This window comes from Sciurus carolinensis, chromosome 15, assembly GCF_902686445.1.
Source record: "Sciurus carolinensis chromosome 15, mSciCar1.2, whole genome shotgun sequence".
In the NCBI taxonomy this organism is placed as follows: Eukaryota; Metazoa; Chordata; class Mammalia; order Rodentia; family Sciuridae; genus Sciurus; species Sciurus carolinensis.
Window position 1 is genome coordinate 22822294 of NC_062227.1, and position 7388 is coordinate 22829681.

The 7388-nt window shown below is 40.0% G+C and overlaps 1 long non-coding RNA gene and 1 pseudogene across 1 annotated transcript in view; one reads left to right on the forward strand and one right to left on the reverse strand.

Annotated features, from left to right (window-relative positions):
* The window catches only part of LOC124965476 (uncharacterized), a 56834-nt gene extending 53421 nt beyond the window's left edge, over positions 1–3413 (reverse strand). The window contains exon 1 of the long non-coding RNA XR_007105184.1: positions 3013–3413. This is a non-coding gene — a long non-coding RNA (uncharacterized LOC124965476). The remainder of the gene's footprint in view (positions 1–3012) is intronic.
* A 1459-nt stretch (positions 3414–4872) lies between these two features.
* On the forward strand, positions 4873–6066 carry LOC124965344 (dnaJ homolog subfamily A member 1-like; annotated as a pseudogene).
* The last annotated feature ends 1322 nt before the right edge of the window (positions 6067–7388 follow it).

Sequence of the window (7388 nt, forward strand, 5' to 3'; positions counted from 1 at the left end):
CAAAGAAACATTACCATAATTCTAATTCATGTCATTTTTCACCCAGCTTCATACATTTTATGTGACTGATTTAAATTGTCATGTAGAATGAGCTTAGGCAACTAAAATGACTTATTAAACAAGGAAGCTGGCTGGGAATTACCAGTAATGTAACAAATTTGTATACTGTGAAATTGATGTCTTTGGAAAGGACATAGGTGGAATATTTGTGTTTAAATCCCTCTCCCCCAGTGAGAAATGCCTGGATCTCAAAAGAGGATCTGGTTCTTCCTCCTTTTACTAATACAGAAAAACCCGGGGGCTGGGATGGTGGCTCAGCACTTGCCTAGCATGTGTGAGGCACTGGATTTGATTCCCAGCACCACACATAAATAAATGGAAATAAATGTTCACTGACAACTAAAAAAAATTTTTTAAAAATGAAAGAAAAAGCCACTGACTTGATGATTTCTGCCCAATACTTCATCAGTCACTGCCAACTTCAATATGCTTCAGTTATTTTGCATTCAGATCCCAGGAGGAAGTGTATGCTGCAGCAATTTCAGCTAAATCAAAGATAAACTGATTTAGAAAATGACAAGTCAAACTGTGGTATCTATACACAATGGAATATTACTCAGTCATAAAGAAGAATAAATTTATGGCATTTGCAGGTAAATGGATGAAGTTGGAAAATATCATGCTAAGTGAAATAGGCCAAGCCCAAAAAACCAAAGGCTGAATGTTTTCTCTGATAAGCGCATGACAATATATAACGAGGGGGAATGCCGGGGAGGAAGAGAAGAATGAAGGAACTTTGGATGGTGTAGAGGAAAAGAGGGTGGGGGACAGAAAGAGAGTACAATGAAACAGACAGTATTACCCTATGTATATATATGATTACATGAATGGTGTGAATCTACATTGTGTACAACTATAGAAATGAAAAGTTGTACCCCATTTGTGTACAATGAATCAAAATGCAGTCTGTAAAAACAAAAAAGATTTCAATAAAAAAAAAAAAGAAAATGACAAGCCAGCATCCCAACTTATATTAACGTCTGGCAACATCAAAGAGAGTATGTGTAAATATTATTAATCTTGCATGGTATTAAATGAAAGAGATGTATTTTTAAGGCACGTTTAAACATGGACAAAGAGTCAAACATTACACCACCTTGTTTCCAAAAGCATCACATTTCTGGGGGAAAATAAATCTGTTTCCTTCCATCCAGTGTGTGAGCAAGAACCCTCCTGACAGATTCTCCGGTGGGGACAATCTTGTATTCCCCAGCATCTCATCTCTGCTCCACTGGAGGAGTCACTGAATACTGAATCACTCTAGATGAGCATTAAAGTATATTGGTCAAGAGTATTTACTGTCAAAATCTTTGCCTTAAAAAAAAAAAATTCCATTTCTATGAAATGCCTGTAATTTCCCATAAAATGTAAAGACACACCCCCTGGAAATAATAGGTCACATATGCCACAGAGGTGATTTGTAAATCAGTTCGAAAACCAATTAAATCAAAACATATCTGGTATTTTAAAAACTGAGAATTTGCAAATTATATTGTGTGTATATATAAATATATAACAATGAATTCCACTAGTATGTATGATTAAAATGAACCAATAAAGAAATTTAAAAATTTTTTTTTGGAAAAGAGATTTTGGCTTTTAGTGAAAAACAACAAAAATTTTTTTAAAAACTCCAGATACACTCTGAACAATTGTCTATCATACTAGGTATATGGGAAAATGACTTTCAATGGACCAGGAATGAGGGAAAATGCATTTATAAGCATCTTCATGAAATCTGTGGAATGGAAGATCTTGAAAAGTTTCTAACAAGCAAAAAATGGTAAGTGACAAATATGGCATATTATTTATACTACAACTCCAAATGTTTCAAAATACTATTTTAAATACTATTTTAAGATATGCAATTAATGGGCTGTTTATAAGGAGTTTCATCCTTAACTTTGTTATGGGACAGAAATATAACTATTTTAAGGTAAAGAATGCAAGGGAACATGGATCTGATTGTCCTGAAATTTCACATTGACCATGCCCATAACACCATTAAGGTTTTGTCTTTGCAGGAGACATTGGGAGAACCAACCTTCAGAAGGGGTATGATGCATTCTTGATTTGGGGGTGCTGAGATGTTACCTAAAGCTACTGTCTACAGCAACACTGTTGCTTTATTTTTGCTGGTTTTTTTTTTTTTTTTTTTTTTTTTTTTTTTTTTTGCTGCTGCTGCCTGGACACTTAGCAAAAACAGGGACAATGGCAGTGATTGTTAACTCAAGGCAGAACAGAACACGCTTTGGAGTATTAAGATTCTTTGAGGGCTGGGGATATAGCTCAGTTGGTAGAGTGCTTGCCTTGCAAGCATGAGGCCCTGGGTTCAATCCCCAGCACCAAAAAAAAAAAAAAAAAAAAAAATTCTTTGAGGGAAACACATAACTGCAATCAGGTCCCAAAGTGATTCTGATACCTCACCCCAGGCAGCGACACAGTCAGGGTTAACACCTGGAGTTACACAGGCAGAGCTTTCTGCACTGCTTGATGTGGGAGGAGGTACCTGGTTCCAGTCCTCTTTATTTCACCATGTAGTACAGCGAAGTCAGTCATAAGATTCTGATCTATGTTCCCAACGACCCTGAATCCCCTAACTGTTCCACCTCCACTACCGTACCACCAGATGCAATCAATTCCAACAGTCTCACCACCAGAGCTACCTTCCTCTTGTGTTAATAAAATACTAAGATTGCAGCAATTTGGCCAAGAAAGCAAAACTTCTCTGTGAACTTCAGAAGTTACATTTGACGAGCTGCAGTTTACCTCAAGGACACGCAGTCTTTAAATTCCAGATAATAATGAAAATCTGTCTGGCTTAGGGAATGATATCAGACGCTTCCACGAATAACCCAGATTTCAACGAGAGACCCACCCGCCAGAGGCAAGGCTACCCGGGGTCCTACCGCTGGAGAAAGGCCCACAGGCGACCCGCCATAGCTCCCTTACCCACGGTGGCCTCGCAGAAGGTGTCGTCCCTGAAACGCTCCATCAGGCCGGTCTTTCCCACCCCGCGGTGGCCGCTGAGGATGACCTGGCTGTTTCCTCCGACGCATCTGGTCGCCGGACAGCGCCTGGGAACCCGCGCCCAGGCCGCCGTCGCCTGGGCCCGCTTCGGCAGCGCGGCGCTGGGATGAACGCGAGCTCATGGCTTGCACTCCGCCAGCCCCGCCTCCGGAGCCTCCTCCGCCTCTCTTGAGCGCGGGGCCTCAGTCTAAGCTCCGCGTCCGCCCACTCGAGCCGCCCCAGCGGCTCCCGGGCTCCGCTCTCCAGCTGCGCCGCCAGTTCGATCCCTGCAGACCGCGCCCAGCTCACCGCCGCGGGGAGAATAGGAACAGAATCTACGACTCCACAGCAGCGGCAACAGCGTCCCACAAGAAGGGGAGGAAAGGGAGGGGCGGGGCCGCGAGCGAGCACACGCGCGCCCCCTGCCGTCTGGAGGACTGCAGTCTTACAGCCCCGGGCTGCTCTGATGCCTTCAGGTTTTCTCCTTCCACCCCTTTGGTTCTTTTCCTGCTTCCTCTGGTTCTCCTGCTCTGTCTTCCCTGTTTCTTTCTGCCGGCTGTTTTGGCTTTTCTGTTTCATCCATCCTCTCTCTTTTCACTCCTTTCCATACTTTTACTGGGCACACTCCCAAACACCATGCACTGTTTTGTTTTGTTTTGTTTTGTTTTGTTTACCTCAAGGGCACTCAACCACTGAGCAAATGGTTTAAATACTTTCTACTAATGTTTCTTTTGAATATGGACACAAATATCCTCAACAAAACAATGGTAAATTGAAACAGGGCACGAAAATAATTACACACCATCACCAAGTGGGATTTATCCAAAGGATGCAACGTTGGTTCAACATTTGAAAATCAGTGAATACAATATATCAATGGAATTAAAAACAAAAATCATGTGATCATTTCATTAGGTACAGAAAAGGCATCTGACAAAATCCAGTACCCTTTCATGATAAAAATACTTAACTGGAAAGAAAAGGAAACATTCCTAACATTATAAAGATCATACATAAAAAGTCCACCTTTTGGGGGGGGGGTGCTAGGGATCAAACCCAGGGCCTTGTGCTTGCAAGGCAAGCACTCTACCTACTGAGCTATCTCCCCAGCCCCTCCCACCTTGAACATCATACTTAATATTGAAAGACTGAATGCTTTTCCCCAAGGTCAGGAACAAGCCCAGGATATCTGTTCTCAACTTCTAGCCAGGGCAATTAGGCAAGAAAAAGAAATACAAGGCAACCATATTAGAAAGGCAGATGTAAAACCATCTTATATTAACAGATGATATCATCTTGTATATAGAAAATACTCAGTAATCCACTGCAAAAAACTATTACGGGTCTTGGGTTCTGGCTCAGTGGTAGAGGGGGCTTGCCTAGCCCGTGTGAGGCACTGGGTTCATTCTCAACACCACATAGATAAATAAAGGGATTGTGTCCATCTACAACTACATCTACAACTTTAAAATCTATTCCAAACCACAAATGAGTTTTTTGTGGTTGTTGGATATATATCAATTATTGTACAAATGTGTATTGTATTTTTATACACTTGAAATGAACAATATGAAAATGAAATTAAGAAATCAATTCCACTTACAATAGCATTATAAAGAATAAAATATTTAGGAATAAGTTTTTAAAAGACAGGCAAAATTTATACTATGAAAACTATAAAATGGGGAACTACCCAGAACGCTTAGAGAGAGTCAGAGGAGCGGCAGCTGCCGGAGCTGCACACGGTCACAGGTTCCTTCCCACTCCCCCTCTCAGGCCCAGCCTGCTCAATGACTGTAGAAAATGGTGAAAGAAACCACTTACTATGATGTTATGGGGGCCAAACTCAATGCCACCCAGGAAGAATTGAAAAAGGCTTATGGAAAATTGGCCTTGAAGTACCACCCTGATAAGAATCCAAATGAACAAGAAAGGTTTAAACAGATTTCTCAAGCTCATGAAGTTCTCTCTGATGCCAAGAAAAGGGAGTTATATGACAAAGGAGGAGAATAGGCAATTAAGGAGGGTGGAGCAGGTGGTGGTTTTGGCTCCCCCATGGACACCTTTGATATGCTTTTTGGAGGAGGAGGAAGGAGAGAAAGGAGAGGTAAAACGTGCATCAGCTCTCAGTAATGTCAGAAGATTTATATAATGGTGCAACAAGAAAACTGCCTCTGCAAAAGAATGTGATTTGTGACAAATGTGATGGCAGTGGTGGCAAGAAAGGTGCAGTAGGGTGCTGTCCCAACTGCCAGTGTACTGGGATGCAAATAAGAATTCATCACATAGGATCTGGAATGGTTAAGCAAATTCAGTCTGTGTGCATGGAGTGCCAGGGCCAAGGCATACATATCAGTCCTAAAGACAGATGTAAAAGCTACAATGGAAGGAAAATAGTTTGAGAGAAGAAGATTCTAGAAGTTCATATTGACAAAGGCATGAAAGATGGACAGAAGATAACATTCCACGGTGAAGGAGACCAAGAGCCAGGACTGGAACCAGGAGATATTATCATTGTGTTAGATCAGAAGGACCATGCTACTCTTACTCGAGGAGAAGACCTTTTCATGTGTATGGACAAATAGCTGATGGAAGTATTATGTGTCTTCTAGAAGCCAATATCCACTCTTGATAATCGAACCATAGTCATCACCTCTCATCCAGGTCAGATTGTCAAGCATGGAGATATAAAGTATGTGCTAAACGAAGGTAAGCCAATTTATCCTAGACCATATGAAAAGGGTCGCCTAATCATTGAGTTTAAGGTAAACTTTCCTGAAAATGGCTTTCTCTCTCCTGACAAACTCTTTGCTGGAAAAACTCCTACCTGAGAGGAAGGAAGTAGAAGAGACAGATGAAATGGATCAGGTAGAAATGCTGGACTTTGATCGAAGTCAGGAAAGATGGCACCATTATAGTGGAGAAGCATACGAAGATGATGAACTTCATTCCAGAACTGTGTTCAATGTTAAACCTTTTAATGGGGCCAGTGAATAACATTCACTGCAGGCATTTTATATGCAGTAGTGAATGAGTGAAGGACTATAATAATATGCTCACTACTTGCTATTGATTTTGTCTTAATATTCAATTATAGTAGTGTTTTAAAAGTTAAATGAAGAATAAGTGCAAATATGAAAGTTAAAAAAGAAAACTATAAAAATCTATTTAAAGAAATTAACAATGATCTAAATAATTCAAAATTTCTTGTTTTTGAATCACAAGGCTTAAGATTTTTAAGATGGCATGCTCCCCAATTGACATACAAATTTGATATAACCCCAATCAGAATTCTGACTGATATTTTATAGAAATTGACAAGCTGATTCTAAAATTCACATAGAAATGCAAAGTACTCAGAATAGCAAAAACTATCTTGAAAAAGAACAAACTAGGAGGACTCATGCTTCCTGATTTCATATCTTATTAGAAAGCAACATTCATCAAGCAAGTGTATTCTAACACATAGATCATTGGAATAGCTATAAGAACCAAGAAATAAACACACACACATCTATTATCAACTGATTTTCTACAAGGGTGCCAAGACCATCCAATGGAGAAAGAATAGTCTTTTCAGCAAACAGTATTGGGAAAACTGAATATTCACATGAAAAAGAATGAATTTGGACCCTCACTTTCTACCATGTACAAATATTGATTCAAGTCGGGCATAGTGGTACATGACTGTAATCCCAGTAGCTCACAAGACTCTCAGGAGGTTGAGGCAGGAGGATAGTGAGTTCAAAGCCAGCCTCAGTATCAGTCTCAGTATCAGTGAGGTGCTAAGCAACTCAGTAGACCCGGTCTCTAAATAAAATACAAAATAGGGCTGAGGACGTGGCTCAGTGGTTGAGTGCCCTGAGTTCCTTCTCCAGTACCAAAAAAAAAAAAAAAAAAAAAAAAAAAAAAAAAAAAAAGGTAAGAGCTAAGATGGTAAAACACCTGGAAGAAAAAGTAGGGGCAAATTTTTATGACTTTGGATTCTCAGATATGACACCAACAGCATGAGCAACAAAGGAAAAACAGATCAATTGGATGTCATCAAAAATTAGACATTTGTGCTTCAAAGGACATTATCAAGAAAGTGAAATGACAACCAACAAATGAAGTCAAACACTTGCAAAGTACATATCTGCATCCAGAATATATGAAGAACTTTGACCATTCATAAAAAGACAACCCAATTTTAAAATGGGTAAAGAATCTGAATAGACATTTCGTCAAAGGAAGAATCATGGCCAAAAAGCACATAGAAACATGTTCAGCATCACTGTTCAGCAGGAAAAGGCAAATCAAGATTATGAGATACCTACTTC